We start from the raw sequence: 18080 nt of genomic DNA on the forward strand, positions 1-18080 counted from the left end.
CATCTTCAGTCAGGGCAGGAGTGTCTCAGAAGTCCAGAGGGACTACCTCACCCTCAGCTATATCACAAGTCAAGATATATCTTGAAAGTCATGTCTGAGCAAGATCGCTGCTGCTTTACAGGGGATGAGTCAGCACTAGGATCCCACCAGCTATTCCCTCAGTTCTCTCCCCAAAGCCTCCTTCCCCAGTTTCTCCTTAGGCATCTCTAGCCCACTCTGCCCCTGCCTGTCTGGGAGCCCAGGGTAAGTGCCTGCAAATAAAAATGTATGTGTATTAGCCCTTTAAATGGTTCTTTGCATCTCTAGCTGCCCAATTCTTGCAGAGAGCAAACCTGCTGCTTTTCACAGCTGGTTGTTAACTGTGTACTTTTTGGGGTCTGGTGCTGTAGGTTGGGGATACCTGCCTATAGTTTAGACCCCACTCTTCTCAGGGGGACCCAACAGGCCATATAAATATCCCTCTGGCGCTGCCGCCCATGGGTGCCCGGCCAGCCTTCTCGAGTCTCCACCACACTCCTGATTCTTCTGTCTGTCCAAGGTTAAAAGGTTTTTCTCTCAGTATTGTTCAGTTGTTTGTTCTGATTATATGACAAATATTTCAAATATTTGAGCTGCTAAATTTTTTTATATAGTAAATTACATTTAATTTAATTTTTTTGTCCATGAAAATAATTCTGTGGTAGATTTAATCTATAAATTAGTTGCTTAGAATTTAAGATAAATGAATTTATTCTTTTTTCCTGGTTCCAAACAAGTGGTTTGTTTGTATATATAAAATAAGACCCTGGCCCTGTGGGAAGGGCACTCCTCCCTGGCCAGAGTGTAGAGGAGTAGAAACTTCAACTCTCCCCAGCCTCACCCTCCCACTCCCCTACTCTATAATAACTCTCTCTTGCTCCAGTTAAAACCTACTCACCTAAAAGAATGGACAACCCAAGTGAGATGCCAGTGAACAATAAGTGGCTATGAGGCATGGAGATGGCACCTGGCTGCTCCCATCCTAGTAACAGACCACTTCTGGAAAAACTGTCCCCTGGAGGGTTTCCAGGGATGATACCCTGTCCTCCCATGGCTTGGATCCTATTCTTGAAACAAGATAAAACCCCAGCACTTAAAAAATCCCCCATGAGCTCAGAATTCCAATACCAGCTAACCCCACTGAGGCCCAGGCCCTTTCACTGAAATGAATCCACCCACGTCCATCAGATGAGAACCTTGTCTCCACCGCACACACCAACAGGGCACAGCCTCTATCTCTCATTGTACTCTACCTTGGTCATCCACTCAGACTTGTACGTAGATAGATGAGCCACAACAGATGCTTCCAGCTAGACATTAAAATTTCTTCTGGAACGTACGCACATTGTGGCGTTGGTGCCGGAAGAATGATTTTTGGCCAACTCTTTGTACAGAAGGTGGTCGGTGAAGCCAAGGTACAGGGTGTTTCCCCCACAGGCTATCACGTGGGAAATGAGCAAGGGCTGTAGGGAGGCCTCACGGGTTTTGATGGAATCCACGAGAGCCTGGGAGTCGCTGGGCCGTTGCAGGTTGAACATCTCAGGGCTGAAGAACATCTCGGGGGCCAGCCGCTGTATGGGGGTCAGCTCCGCAGAGCTGGTAGGTGTTATTCCCATTGGAACCACCTGGCAGGCCCTGAAGGAAGTCCAGTGCCTCCCCCAGATTCTGCGGCACATAGCATTGGTTCATCTGAATGTTGCCCACCTCGTGCAGTTGGAATACCTTGTGTGCATTAGCGTCATCCTTAAAGAGGCTCTTGCAGAGATTGGCGTAGAAATCCTGGCCGACGAACTCCAACGTCTTAAGGCCAGCTTGTAAGGGACGGCCCAGGTGGAAAGGTTGCGCTCAGGTCAGGCTATAGCCAGAGTCTACCACTGCACCAGTCAGGAGGCCAGAGGAGTACAAGGACATCTCCAGCTGGTCAGCCAGGAGTAGGGAAGGGATGTACAGTGACTCAAACATGATCTCCAGGGTCGTCCTTCGGTCCTCAGGCTCCCTCAGGGGGCACTCAGTGAACAACACGGGGGAGACCTCATGTTCCCATATGTGTTTCTCCAGGGCAAGGGGCCGCATGTGCTCCACACCGTCCCAGTTGAGGATGCGGCCACGCTGGATGGGGTAGCTAAAGGTGTCTGGATGGAAAACGTCGATGCTGAGACTCAGGTGCCGCTGGGAGGAGCTGGGACCGGGGTTCTCCCTGCACGGCCTGTAGTTCACGATGCTCAGGGAGGTCACCTGCGGCTCGTTCCAGCTGGAGAAGCCAGACCTCAGATAGCCAGACTCAGGGTCGATGACCATGGCGCTCGCGGTCAAGGCAAAGGCAAGCGAACAAGTGGGAGGGGTCTTTTGAACTTGGCTTCTCAAGGGTGTTTGGCCACCTGCCAGGAGTGAGCCAGGGCCTGGGGAGGACTGAGTTCACTCTAAGATAAATGAATTTAAAGCTAGCCTATAATCCATTCACGTTGGATAGGATAATCGATAATCTACTTTTATAATCGCTGAAGAGGTTTGGAGCAGAATGAGTGGGTTTATGGAAATTCATCTCCTTAGATGGGAAAATGTTTCTTACTACCAATATCATCTTTACCTACATTGGGCATTTTTTAATTGTACTGTTCAGAGTAAAATACCATAGATTGTTTGAACTGAGAGCTTCTTCATTTTATATACAAGAAACCTGAGGTCTCCAAGTGTGGTGTCCTATCCTGGTTTACCCAACAAGTTTGCAGATAAACAATGGGTTATAATTAGCACTATGAGTCCCGATGAGATCTCCATGAGCACTGAGAGTCTGTTCACTTTCAACCTGAAGTGCTTGAAATGGTATTTGGTACACAGAAAGCAATAAAAACTTTGTTGAATAAGTGAATGATTTTTTTTTTCTTTTTCTGAGTCCTCCATGAATAAATTATCCTTAATGGACTGATTTTTTTTTTTTTTTACCTGCTGGCTTCTGATTTAGGGTTCAAAGTAATAAATGTAGGTACCTTCAAGGAAAAAGAAAACCTTTCTAAATGACTGATGCACACATGACTGAAAAAACTTCTAATTAATAATATTTCTGCCTGTGAATATAAAAATCTATCCAATTTGTCAGATAAAAGTTAACAAGGATGTAGGACAACTGACATGAAGATATAATTTTTCTTCTGAAATCTATTTAGATTCTCCCAGTTTTTAAATATTCAAACCTACAGTAAAAGTGTACATTTTCAGTTGTTGTACTTAAACATTGGGAGGTTTTTTTTATCTTGTCAAATACTTCTCTCTATTATACAACCTGCTTTTTTAGGAACTAAACTACCACTGCATTGGGGTTTCTGAATTGAATTAACTTGCATGTCTGAATACAATCACTGCATATTCTTCTATAAAAAACATTCAGATTATTCTATTTGCTATGTTTGCAAAAGAGTTGTGAAATTAAAAAAATAAAAAATTCTTCTCTATTCATCTTTTCTGCTTGAGAAAACTGAGGAAGTTAAGGATCAGCTCTACAGGATTTTGATCATTTTTAATCTACCCTCCTAAAAATCCAACTACCTCTATGGTTGTTTCTCTTTTTGGAATTCAGGATCATACCATATTTCAGTTAAAGATACATACTTAGCACAATGTCTCCTATTTTATTTCCTATGTTTCTCCTCATGTATTCATGAAACAAAGATTTACTTTGCACATAGTATGTGTATAGTCTCTAATAGACTCAGTGATTCATTACATTTTTTGAATTTGGATGTGTTAAAATTCATTAAATTAATGTATTTAGGGAAGACACGCCTTCAACACTTTTCCAATTTTTGTATCAATTTAAATCCATTTCTTCAGTGGGAAGAAGTATTTTTATCTGTCCTTTTCTGATGACATGTGTTTTACCTTACAATAGTTTTTTTGGTAAATATTTTCTGTATATAGCCTCCACTGGATTATAAACTCCTTTGGAAATGAATCATGTAGTGTTAGCTTTGTTTCCCCCACAGTGTTTAAAATATGCTGTCTATAAAATAGAAGCTAAATACATTTGATAATGTAACTCAGAATTTTACTCCTAAAACTTAGGCTTATGATAGGACTTATTTGCCAGTTTTATATCCAACTCACTGTTTTTTAAGATCATCTTGGATTTATTTTTTATCATGATGGTATTTCATTGTGTAGAGAAATGAAATAAAGCTAGCCTAAATGCCTCCCTTCTTAAGGATTTCCTCTAAGGCATATTGGGAAGGGACCTAGATGAATTTTTGCTTTAAATTGGTAGATGGGAGAATGACTTCTAGGTTTTTTTCCAAGGTTAAGATTCTTTAAATTAGTTAGAGCAAATACACACTTATTGAGAGCTAAGAATGACCACTGAAAGAGAAGTTTCTTCTTTTGCAAGTACATATCCCATTTTGCTTACGTTATCTTAGTGGTCATAAAAAGTATCTCCATATAATGAGTACATCTAGATAATTCTGCAAAAAAAACTAATGACATTGATGGTGTTAATTATTCAGGTCCCAAGAAATATGGTGGATATTCACAGCTAAGTGGGTTATCTATTGTATGTGAGTTTATGATGACATTTAACTAAATGTGCAAAACCACATGGATCTCTTATTTATCTGGCTTTTTAAAGGCATTTATGAGGTAAAATTAAATATAGCTAATCTGGGCATTGATGAGGGCAGGGAAGTCTCTAAAATGGATGGTAGGAATATAATTTTATTATTTTTTTCTATGATTGATTTCTGGATTAATGTAAGAGATAGCAATTCTCATACAAATCAGAAATTAGAGGTGATGTTGCTAAATATTAACCAGAACTGATATTAAACTTCTCAAATCAAGTCAGATTGCATAGTCAACTGTAGGGGAAATATCAGACACAGAGGAAGACAGAAAGATAAGCAGAAGTTGCATTTTATGTTACAGGTTGTGCTATATATTGGTACTTTCACATATGCAACTTCATTGAATCTTCAGGGGGAGTATTATTTCTGGGTCTACTGATAAAGTTGCTGAAAGTAAGAATAAACTTGTTGGGGGTCACACAGCTTATAAATGATAGAGCTGACATCACGATCAAACCTGTCTGACTTAAAAGCCATTTATACAAGGAAGACAGCAGAGAGAGAGAGAGAGAGAGAGAGAGAGAGAGAGAGAGAGAGATAAAGAAGAGAAAGGAGAAAGAGGAGGAAAGGGAGGGGGAGGAGCGAGAGAGAGAGGGGAAGGATAATGTGCAAGATTCAAGACAGTAATAGTGAATAGAGAGAAGAGAGTAGGAGTAAACCAAAGAAGTGCTCCCATGGGTTCTGTGATAAGATGGGGTGTTTGTTTGTGACAAGAGCAAGAGGTGCAGATATAATTGAGGGCACTAGTTTTCTTTTCCTAAAAATACCTCAGCTGAGCTTAAACAGAAGAATGTTCTAACTTTTAGTAAATGCCTAGGGTGTTTTACCTGTTGGCTTTGTTTTTCCAGGATTGTAATAGAATCAATCAAATTCTGGGAATAATCAGCCCTTCTTTGAAAGAGGTAAATTGGTTAGAGCCAAAGTTAGGATCTCCACTGTGCATGTGGGGGGAACCCTGAAACGTGGAGGGCTGTGATCGGTGGTGAGGCGGGGAGTGGCCGAGGCAGAGAACACTTCACCTCTCTTACCTCTGATGGCTGCAGAGGGGTGTCGATGGTTAATGTGAAGTTTGTAAACGCCTTTGCACTTATGAGCAGGACATAAGTATGCATTATTAATGCCCCACTGAGAAAGATAATGAGGCTTTTGTGGCTTATGTAATAAGCTCTGTTTTCTCTTAAGAGAGGAATATAATAAATACAAATCCATGATACAGGCAATAGTAATCATAAAACCACAGCAGAGGCAGGCTGATAACAGAGGTGTGGTGCCAATTTTCAGGTAATTGGATGTAAACATTTGTCTTTAAAACACTTTCTATCCTTGGTGGATGGGTATTAGCAAGTACTTTTGTCACTTCAGGAAGCTTTGTCCATGTAAAGATGTCTGACTTTCCATGGTTATAAAGGCTGATTTTTTTCTTCAGATAGAATTTGGCTGAGGAACTTTTAAATAGTTACTATTTTGAGAACACAACTGTTTTTCATTTTTAAGTAATGTAATAAAAATAAAATAAATTGAAACTTTTAAAAAGTATTTCCAAAAGCAATAAGATACGGGTCCTATTGAGGCATTACTTCCCTATCTCATTGTTCTGAGAGAATTTGGTACTTATAAAAATTTTAGGGCTTTCTACAACTTAAAATATGCATGTCAACAAAGAAACAGCCTGGACAGACAGTCCTCAGTTCACAAATCCTTGATTTATGAGCCCCCAGCCAGTGCAAATAGACTTCTGGCTGCCTCCTTGTTGCTGAAGCCACAGCTGGAGAAGCCACAGCTGGAGGAGCCACTGCCCTGGTCAGAACCATTTCAGCATCAGTTTGGGGAAAATTGGCTTCTGTGGGCTGGCCAGGTAGCCTCCCCATGATGTGGTTTCCTGGGGAAAGAGTTTCAGCGGTAAACAATCAAGTTAGGAAAGAGCGATGGGAGTACAATCCATTCTTAGGTTGGGAGCTATGCTTAATGCGAATGTGTTCCCACCAATCAATCTAATTACAGGTAGGCTTACTTATAAATATGTCATATGAGAATATTTCCCTAAGTCCTTAAAAGGTTACTTATGGTCATTATACAGATATCACAGCAGGAGTGCCCATGTGGTTATTCTTTAAAAAAAAAACAAACCTTATACTTGGTGTGTATTCTAACAGTTTGGCTATTTGTCTAAAAGTTATGGCATTATAAATGTTAGACTTATCAGTTATTTTGCCCCTAACACTCATAATAGTTTTCTTTTTTACTTTTTGCAGAAACAAAAAATACATCGAAAATGAAGATTCCATCTTCATAACTCTCAGCAATAAACAACCAATTTAGGAATGGAGGACAGACCCCAAGTATGTGAAAGGGAAGGTGGTTGATTGATGGTGTTTTTATGTCAAGCAAAGTGTGGTGTATTATAAAGTACAGTTCTTGTCTCAAGGAAAACAAAGAACTAGCAATTTTAGTCTTTGTTGTTTATTACTTATTTTGAAATTGTGCAGTGCTTTTATTTCCTTAGAAACAGAAGATGGTCTAAATGATCACAGAAAAATTGGGCCATATCTTTGAGAAAATTTCTCCATAAATAGCATAAAACATATTTTTCAAACAGTTTAAAGGTTTAACTGCAGAGCCAGCTGGCTCCAGAGATGGTCTTTTTGATTTGTTCCAAGTTTTTACAACATACCTCTCTTTCTGTCCCTCATATTTAGGATGTTTTAATACATGCTCTGTAGGATTCTTCATGGGCACTGCCCAGTGTAAATATTTGTGATTTCCTCTTCACATAGAAAAGCATAAGAAGTATTGCTATTTGTGAACCTCCTTGTTAAGAAAATAGGGAGGAGGTTGCATGTTTGATTGCTGGTTGGGGAGCATATGGGAAGCAACAAATTGATGTTTCTCCCTAACGCTGATGTTTCTCTCTCTCTCTCCCACCTTCCCTTTCTCTCTCTCAAACCAATGAAAAAATGTCCTTGGGTGAGAAGGAAAAGAAAACATGGAAGGAATTGGGATATGGTGACTGCATTATTGATCTCTAAGGATTAGTGGTGAAACTGTTTAGAAGTGAAAAATATATGCTGTAATGTTAGATTATGGTTTTTAATTCTTCAGTTTGTCATAAAATTTATTGTACCACAGAATTATTACATGATGTTTTCAGATTAGGCCCAGATGCATGTCCAGAATATAAAATTGCAAGGAAAAATGTATAGCATATGGTCTGGAATTCTCATGAAAGTTATGAAACCTCTGGGTCTCAAGAAGTATTGTGATATAAATGCTATAAATAAGGTAATTTAAAAATACTTGTACTTTTTCATTACAGTTGTGTCATTAACTGAAAGAGAATGAGGTACTAGCAGGTTTAGGGCAAAAATATTTAGTAACATAAGATTTTGCCCTGAGAAGTGTTTATTCTAAGGCTCACCCATCCAAGTGCCAGCAAACCTGTTACACCATCTTCACTCTGGAAAGAGAATAACATTCTGCTCTTCACTCAGCTAGTTCCATCCTTAATGGAGAGGTACTCAGAGACTCTAGGATAACATTGAGGTCCTGGATTATTTACCTTCTTGGAGTTTATAGCTGTATAATTTAGCCCAAGTTTGAAAACAAAGTTAGGATTTATGGACTGAATGTTTGTGTCCCTCCAAAATCCATTTGTTGAAGCCCAGTGAGATGGTATTTGGAGATGGGGTCTTTGGGGGGAGATAATTAGGATTAGATGAGGTCATTAGGGGGAGGGCCCTCACAATGGGATTAGAGTCCTTATGAGAAGACACCAGAGATCTTGCTCTCTTCTGCTTCCTCCAGCACATACAAAGAGGCCATGAGAGTACAAAATCAGGAGGTGGCCATCTGCAAGACAGGAAGAGAGGCTTCACGAGAAACTCACCATGCTGGCACCTTTACTTTGAACTTCCAGACTCTAGAACTTGGAAAAAATGGATTTTTGTTGTTTAAACCACCTTATTTATGGTATTTTGTTCAGACAACATAAGTAGACTAAGACATCAGATGTAATAAGGGAAGATTAAATTAAATAATGAAGACTCTCTTACCCTCTGAAATCAGCTGAATAATAGCCACCCAAAAGACATCAGCCATAATTCCTGGAACCAGGAAGTATTACCTAAAAGGAAAAAGTTTCAAGTAAAAGACCTTGACATGGGGGATTATCCTGGATTATCCAGAGAGACTCAAACCCAATCACAGGTGTCTTTGTAAGGGAGAGACAAAGACAGGCTGCACACAAATTGAAGAGGAGGAGGCAAGGTGACCATTGAGGTAACGATGGGAGCTATACAACCACAAATCAAGAAATCCTGGCAGCCACATAAAGCTGGATGAAGAGAGCAATTCAATCTCTCAGAGCACCTCTGGAGAGAGCACTGCTCTGGCAACACCTTGGTTTTGGACTCCAGAACTGTGAGAATACATTTCTGTTGTTTTAAGCATACCAATTGTGGTAATTTGTTACCTGCCATAGGAAACTAATGCCCTCCAACTTTTCGCTCCTCCATACCACAGAATTTGTTAACTGGATATACAGGGTTCTGACCATAAGTCTGGGGCTTCTGGTTGCCCCATGACTAAGTAGCAGCAGTGGAGCAGAAGTTGAGGGAATGTGCATAGGCCTTAAGCCTGGCTTTTCTATGGAATGGGAGAGGGTCTGAAAGAAGGTCTTCCAACCTCTGGGTCATTTCTGACAAGAACAAGTCACCTACCAGGCCCAGAAGGCTGATCAAGTGCAGTACTATGACGTTATTTGGCATATCAGCCTTCTGGTATTTCTGAACTATAGCCCACTGACTGTGTCAGGAGTATTGGGCAGAGATACAATGACTACTTTCAGAGAGCTACACCACTGCGAAATGTTAACTTAATTCTTTAAAAGGGATATATGAATTTTCTTTTTAACATTCTTCTCAGCTTTATTTATTATAACAAAGAATGTCTGGATGATATTTCTGGAGCATGAACACTTTTAAACATCTCCCAAGCAAGCAGAGAAAAAGTGGGAGCAGTAACAGCCTCGCTGTGACTCTTTCCCTATTAATTGTTTTAAAGGTTGGCTTAAAGGAAAACAATTTGGTTGCTGGAACACCATGCAATCCTCAAGGGACCAAAAGAAGAAGGTGCTCTGAGGACCTTTTTACTCAAAAGGCTGACTTTCTTAAAAACCAGGTCATAATTAATTGATTGAAGTTTAATTTCTCCTCCCTGTTTGGCATTTGCTGAGGATAAGCCCAATAATGGATAGCACATGCAGAAACTCTCTTGCTACCTCCACCCTCTCTTTTGGATTTCTTTCCTTTTTTGAGATCTGCATCTAATGTGTGGGTGTTTTTTTATTTTGTTTTGTTTTTTTGTGGTCCTATACGTGTTGTTTGAATCTGTCAGGAAAAAATAGTGTTTGCCTTGTTCTCATTAGTCAGCTTTTTCTTGTGAATGGTATGGATGGCTGGGCCGACTGCCCGCTTTCCTAGTTTTCTGCTGTAAATGCCCAAATCTTAAAGCATAAATACTAATGAATGCCATCTGTGTCATCTTCCTAAAAATCTTTCTGGTAACCTTGAAAGCTTCTAATTAATTACTTGTGAAGAAAAAAAGCATAAAGAAAATCTCTGTAAATATCTGCCTTCCTGTTTATAACAAGAAACTTTGAAAAAATAAATATTTCTCAGAGTAAATGCCTGAGAAATTATGCCAGTAAGGCCAAGAGATTGCATAAAAAATAGCATACTACACACAAGGGATTCATCTATGTACTAGAGAATCTAATTGTTTGTTGAATTACTTCCTTTCCTCCATATTTGACCTTTCTGGGGGTTACCCATAACCTGGTTAAAGAATCACATATATTTTGAATTCATGCAGCATCTGAAACAGTCATACCTATGTAATGTGCTGAATTGAAGCAAAGCATCTCAAGTGTGATGAAAGAAGGAAGTGAGCAGAGAAAACCTCTCACATACATGGACATCTAGGATCTGCTGATCAGAAGAGTTGGTGGGTCTCAGCCGGCACTCCAACAGAGGCATTTGTGATTTGGGCCAAACCTGAGATGTGCAGATACTATATGGAATTGTGTTGAGGAAACTGCTCAGGCTTAACCAAGCCCCATTGGGGAGGGTCTATATTTTTCAGTAGTTGTCAGTAATTCCACAATGAGTCATACAATGTACTAAAAAATCCATCCCTTTGGAAAAATCTTTCTCTGCTCAGAAATGAAAACAATGCACATTTCCCCCCATAGATATATCTACCTTAATCTTATCATTGCACTAAATTTTTACTCTCTGTAGCAACAAGAGAAATATTTTAAAAAATGTTCATGAGGAGAGTTTTACTGACTTAGTCACAAACATTCACAAACATGTGTTGCATTCTGGGTACCATGAAAAGTAAGTGAATCAGATGTATCAGATGGAGGTTCACAATACATTTTAAAAATATAAATATTTACATTTTTTGCATTTAGAACGTTTCACTTGAGAAGTTCAAAACACTATGAAAGTAATAATGTTGATGTGCAAATGGTTTTGAGTTAAATAGGATACTGCAGTTATTGGCTAATGCCATGTGTGTTTAGTCCAGATTGCTACAATTAAACACACCAATTATAAATGTAATGCAGTGCTGTAGATTAACATTAACCACACCAGTGATGGTTACAATACAATGCTCTAGGTTAACCACACCTTTGATGGTTGTACACAGTGTTCTAGGTTAACCACACCAGGGATGGTCAAAATGCCGTACTCAGGGTTCTGGGAATTGAAGCTTGCTGGGTTGTTAAGAACTAAATGGTGTCTTTATTTTGCCAGAGAAAAGTGTGGTAGTTTAATGCATTCAAATCCTATTATTCTTATCTCAAAATTAGGGGAATTTGAAAAATTTAACAATCTAGTATCTATGTGAGATATATATTAGGTATAGGTGTTATCATATAATATGCCAGGTATAGCACATACTTAGGGACATGGGAAAAATGAGAGAAATATCAATATAATGTGGTAATCAAACAGTTATACATAAGGGGAACAGATATTATGGGCACTAAACTCTGCCTAAATTGGTGAGGAAAGGTGATGCCTAAACTAAGTCTTGAAGTATGTGTAGGAGCTCTACAAATATGGTAGAGAAGAATAATTTACAAATAGAGCATAGCATAAACAAAGGCACAAAGGCATAAAAGTTACGTAGGCATTACAGTTTGAAATTTTAGGAGCAAAATGTGATCTAAAAACTGATAAGAAAACAAATTGGAAGATAAAGATGTATTCATAAGGGGCCTTGGATGCCATACTGAGAGTACTGGGATTTATCTCATATACATTAGAAAAGTCTAGTAGTAATGCAGATAGAAGATTGCAATGTTCCAGGTAAGAGAAGTTAAAGAATTGGATTAAGGTAGACAAGAAGGAGAGAAGAGTATAGATTAAATTTTTTCTTCTCAGAGAAAATACTTTTTTTGTTACATGCAAAAAACTGTACATAATATATGTAACTTGATGACTTTGGAGATAACTATGCCTGTGAAACGACAATCTTTGCCATAATCCTGTGATCACTTCCAAAAGTTTTCTCCCACTCTCTTATTTATTATTATTTTTTGTGATAAGAACACGACATAAAAATTTACCCTCTTACCAAATTTTAATGTATACGATATTATTAACTATAGGCACCATACGGTTTAGTAAGTAGATCTCTAGGATTTTATCATCTTGTACAACTGATACTTTGTATTCTTTGTACTCTTCCTATTTCCCCCTCTTTCCAGCCCTTGGCAACCACCAGTCCAAACTCTACTTTCTGACTTTGTTTTATTTATCATATAAGTGGATCACATAGTATTTATCCTTCTGTGCCTGGCTTATTTTAATTACCATAATGACCTCCAGCTTCATGCATATCGTTGCAAATACCAGGATTTCTTTCTTTTTTTAAGGCTGAATAATATTTCATTATATGCGTATACCACATTTTCTTAATCAATTTATTCCTTGATGAACATTTAGATTACCTTTAGTCCTGGCTATTGTGAATGATGCTGCAATGAGCATGGAAGTACAGATATCTCTTCAAGATCCTCATGTGAATTCCTTTGGATGATACTCAGAAGTGAGATTGCCGAATCGTAGGGTAATTCTGTGTTTAGACTGTGAGGAACCCTCCATACTGTTTCTCAAAGGACTGTATCAATTTACATTTCAAACAATAGTACACAAGGGGTCCCTTTTTTCACATCCTCATCAGAATTTGTTATATTTTGTATTTTTTTAAAAAATAACCATTTTGATAGGGGAGAGAAGATGGCAGAGGAGTGAATGGGAGTCATGCTGACCTCCTCCCGAGACCAAACTGGAAATGCAACTAAATAGTGGAGTAATCACCTGGAAAGCAGTGGAGCGATAGTGGGAGAGGAGCCTAGGGCTGCGGACAGTGGATTCAACTCTCACACATCCCAACGGGTGAGAAGTGTGGTGGAGGCTCGAGAGGGTGGGCTGGGTGCCCACAGGCACTGGCACCAGAGGGACATTGAAATGGCCAGTTAGCTTCCCCTGAGAAGAACAAGGTCTGAATCATAAACAGGGACCCCTAAACTACAGCAGCTAAAACCAAGAAAATACAGACAAAACGCAACCCCAAAACGCTTAGGGGCGCTCTCTGCCAGAGACAGGTGTCTGGGGATGCAAAGAGACCTTTAAAGGGCCAACGCAAAAGTTGCAGTGGCAGCCACCCTCCTTGATCTCTGGGTGGAGGTGGCAGCGGGGTGGGCTGGTGCCTGGGAAAAGACTGGTGAGGAAAACTTTGTGAAGAGAACTGACACGGCAGCCAGTGGAGCCCCGGTGATGGCACACCTCCCACTCTGCAGCTACCATCTCGCTCAGGCATAAGGGAATCAGTTAACTTGCCTTTTGTGCGCTCCGCACACAGCTTGTGCACGTGTGAGCTGTGGGGCTGAGTGCAGACTGGCTGGGAGAGCCTTGAGGAGAGTCTGGAAACGGAGGCATTGGGGAAAGAATGGGAGGAGGAACCAGGAGCCTCCACTCCCTCCCCGTTCTGTAGTCTCCATTGTGGGCTGGAAAGGCATGCCCCCAAAGAGGCAGAAGAGGGGTGTGCAGGAACCAGACTGCCTGCAATTGAACGCAGGCCGCACAGGTGGTGGATCCTTGGCCGAAGGGGTCACAGAACTGCACAGAGACCCCTGAGGAGAGACTAGAAACAGAGGCATTGGGGAAAGTAGGGGAAGAGGAGCCGGGGAGTCCCAACTCCTTCTCCTTGCCATAGTCTCCATTGCGCGGGACGAGGCCACACCCCGAAAGAGCCAAAAGCCGAAAAGCATACATAGACACCCCCAAAACACCCAGAGCAGGCGTGCACACTTGCGCTGAGTGACCGGTGAAGGTTGGCGAGCATGTGTGTGACCCGCATGGGCTGGCGAACGCTTGTACCGCCGGGCAAGGCCTCCCACAGATTGGCACCTATATGGCCTGTGAGAGAGTGCACAGAGCGGGAAGGGCAGGTGTAAATTGACCCGCCCGTCTGCAATTGTGGAGCAGCCCACAAAATTAGTAGAGCTGCCCAGAGTCACGGGAGGAGAGACCAGAGACAGGATTAACCTGAGAGTCCTGGAGCTGACTTCCTCCCATTTCCATAGTCCCCATTTGGCGAGGGCAAGCAATGCACCCAAAGAGCCAAAAGCGGGGAAAACACACAATAGAAGACCCTAAACTGACCAGTTCTACGGAGCTCGCCAGGCAGGCGGGCCAGATGACTATGCGAGGTTGTGAATAAGCCCCCTGGTCTGGAGCAGGCACATGCGAGCCCAGGCAGGAGCAGGATCCTGCCGCGCGGGGAGTGGGCTCAAGAAGTGAGCGTGAGAGTGCAGAGATATCCCAAAAAATAGACCAGCCCTGACCGAAGGGGTCACAGAGCTGCTCCAAGCAGGAGTCAGACACAGACAACAGACTCCTGAAAGGCTCAAACAAACAACCCAAGGTCATATAGGGTCAACAACTGACATCATCAGAGGCAGGCCCAGAAAGAAAAGTAAAGGACAAAAATACTTAACAGACTCTCACAAAAATGGGAAGAAAAAGAAGTTTCCCTCAAATGAGCGGAAAAGGGGACTCCCCACAGAGAGAGCTAAATGAAATAGAGGCAAGGGAACTATCAGATAATGAATTTAAAACAATGCTTCTAAGGAAGCTCAATGAGCTGAGCCAGCACAAAGATAACTATGAGAAATTGCAGAGAAACTATCAGGATCTTACAGCAAACTATATCAGCCTGGAAAAGGACATAGAAACTATCATGAAGACACAGGAGGATATGAAGAATACCATTTCTGAACTAAAGAATACAGTAGAAGGAATCCAAAGCAGGCTGGATGCAGCCGAGGATCGAATAAGTGAAATGGAGGATAAGGTAGAAAGAAGCTCCCAGAAAGAACAAGAAATGGAAAAACGACTCAAAAAGAATGAAGAGGCATTTAGGGAAATGCAGGAATCCTGAAACGCAATAATATCCGTATAATAGGGATACCAGAAGGAGAAGAAGAGGAGCAAAGGATAGAGAACCTCCTCGAAAATGTAATGATGGAAAATTTCCCTAATTTGAGGAGAGAAAGGCTCTCATGGATCCAGGAGGCACAGAGGACCCCACTCAAGAGGGACTCAAAGAGGTCCACTCCAAGACACATCATCATTAAAATGGGAAATGTCAAAGACAAAGAGAGAATCCTCAAGGCAGCAAGGGAGAAGGAGAAAGTAACATACAAGGGGCCCCCGATACGCCTAGGAGCTGACTTCTCAACAGAAACACTACAAGCCAGAAGGGAATGGCAACAAATATTCCAAGTCATGAAAAGCAAGGGCCTACAGCCAAGGCTGCTTTACCCAGCTAGGCTCTCCATTAAAATAGAAGGAGAAATACGGAGTTTCCCAGACAAGAGAAGACTAAAAGAATACATCTCTACCAAACCAGCACTCCAAGATATGCTAAGGGGACTGGTTTAAGCAGATGAAGGAAAAGAATGAGAGAGAGAGGACACAGGTACAAAGAGAAAAGATGAGTAAGTTTCTATCAGTGATATCTCTCAATGTGAATGGACTAAATGCCCCAATGAAAAGACACAGGGTAGCTAAATGGATAAGAAAACATGACCCACACATATGCTGCCTCCAAGAGACCCACCTCAGAGCAAAAGACCTACACAGATTGAAAGTAAAGGGATGGAAAATAATATTCCAAGCAAATGGGCATGAGAAAAAGGCTGGGGTTGCCATATTTGTATCAGACAAAGTAGATTTCAAAACAAAGGCCATAAAGAGGGACCCAGAGGGGCACTTTATAATGCTTAAGAAAGAATCTATCAAGAAGACATCAGCATTGTAAACTTATATGCTCCCAATATAGGAGCCCCCAAGTTTATAAGGAAATTGTTGGACGACTTCAAAAAAGATATAGACAGTAACACACTATTAGAGGGGATTTCAACACCCTACTGTCAAAAATGGACAGATCTTCCAAACAAAACATTAATAAACATATTGTGGCGCTGAATGACACACTGAACCAAAGAGACTTAACTGACATATATAGAACCTTACATCCCAAAGAAGAAAAATACACATTCTTTTCAAATGCTCATGGTAGTTATTCAAAGATAGACCACATGATAGGACAAAAAGCAAGCCTCAGCAAATTCAGGAAAATTGAAATAATACCAAACTTTTTTTCGGACCTTAAGGGCTTGAAACTGGAAATCAACCTCAAAGAGAAACTTCAAAACCTTGCAAACTCATGGAGACTGAACAGTAGACTATTAAACAATGAATGGGTCAATAATGAGATAAGAGAAGAAATCAAAAAATTTCTGGAAACAAATGAAAATGAACAGACAACACTCCAAAACCTATGGGACACAGCAAAGGTGGTCCTGCGAGGGAAGTTCGTAGCAATACAGGCTTACCTAAAAAAGATATAAACATTCCAAATAAAAGACCTAACACTACAACTTCAAGAAATGTAGAAACAGCAACAAATAAATCCCAGAGCAAGGAGAAGGAAGGAAATAGTCAAGATTAGAGCAGAACTGAATGACATAGAGACAAAAAGAACAATTCAGAGGATTAACCAATCCAGAAGATGGTTCTTTGAAAAGATAAATAAAATTGACAAGCCTTTAAGCAGACTCATCAAGAAAAAAAAGGAGAGGACCCAAATTAATAATATCAGAAATGAAAGAGGACAAATAACAATGGATACCACAGAAATACAAATGATCATCAGAAACTATTATGAACAATTATATGCCAAGAAATTTGAAAATCTTGATGAAATGGACAAATTTTTAGAAAAGTATAATCTTCCAACACTGAAGGAGGAAGAAACAGAAAGCTTGAACAGACCGATAACGGGAGGGGATATTGAAGCAGTAACCAAGAAACTCCCAGCACACAAAAGCCCAGGGCCAGATGGTCTCCCAGGAGAATTTTACAAAACATTTAAGGAAGAGCTAACTCCTATCCTTCTCAGACTATTCGAAAAAATCCAAGAGGTGGGAAGACTCCCAGACTCCTTCTATGAGGCCAGCATCACCCTGATCCCACAACCAGATAAAGACTCTACAAAGAAAGAAAACTACAGGCCAATTTCACTGATGAACATAGATGCTAAAATCCTCAACAAAATGTTGGCAAACTGCATCCAGCAATACATTAAGAAGATTATCCACCACGATCAAGTGGGATTCATCCCAGGCATGCAGGGATGGTTCAATATACGCAAATCAGTAATCATGATACATCACATAAATAAAAGAGAAGACAAAAACCACATGATCATCTCGATAGATGCAGAAAAAGCATTTGACAAGGTACAGCACCCATTTATGATCAAAACACTCAGCAAAATGGGAATAAATGGGGCATTCCTCAGCTTAATAAAGGCCATATATGAAAAACCTACAGGCAATATCATACTCAACGGGCAAAAACTGAGAGCTTTCCCACTAAGATCGGGAACACGACAAGGATGTCCGCTCTCACCGCTTCTTTTCAACATCGTATTGGAAGTCCTAGCCACAGTGGTCAGACAAGAGAAAGAGATAAAAGGCATCCAAATAGGAAAGGAGGAAGTAAAACTATCATTGTTTGCAGATGACATGATAGTGTACATAGAGAACCCTGTAGCCTCTACCAAAAAACTCCTCAGCCTAATAAGTGAATTTGGCAAAACAGCAGGATACAAAGTCAACATTCAGAAATCAAAGGCATTTTTGTACACCAGCAATGCAATAGAAGAAGAAGAAATCAGAAAAAAAATACCATTCGATATAGCAAGAAAAAAGATTAAGTATCTAGGCATAAATTTATCAAAACACAAAAGACCTGTATGCAGAAAACTATACAACATTGAAGAAAGAAATTAAGGAAGACACAAATA

At 40.5% G+C, this 18080-nt stretch overlaps 1 pseudogene; it reads right to left on the reverse strand.

Annotated features, from left to right (window-relative positions):
* Nucleotides 1–1250: 1250 nt before the first annotated feature.
* The window catches only part of LOC129081724 (actin-like protein 8), a 32624-nt pseudogene continuing 15794 nt past the window's right edge, over nucleotides 1251–18080 (reverse strand).

This window comes from Pteronotus mesoamericanus, unplaced genomic scaffold (genome assembly GCF_021234165.1).
Source record: "Pteronotus mesoamericanus isolate MK-2021 breed Mesoamerican mustached bat unplaced genomic scaffold, CSHL_Meso_final scaffold_118, whole genome shotgun sequence".
NCBI lineage: Eukaryota > Metazoa > Chordata > Mammalia > Chiroptera > Mormoopidae > Pteronotus > Pteronotus mesoamericanus.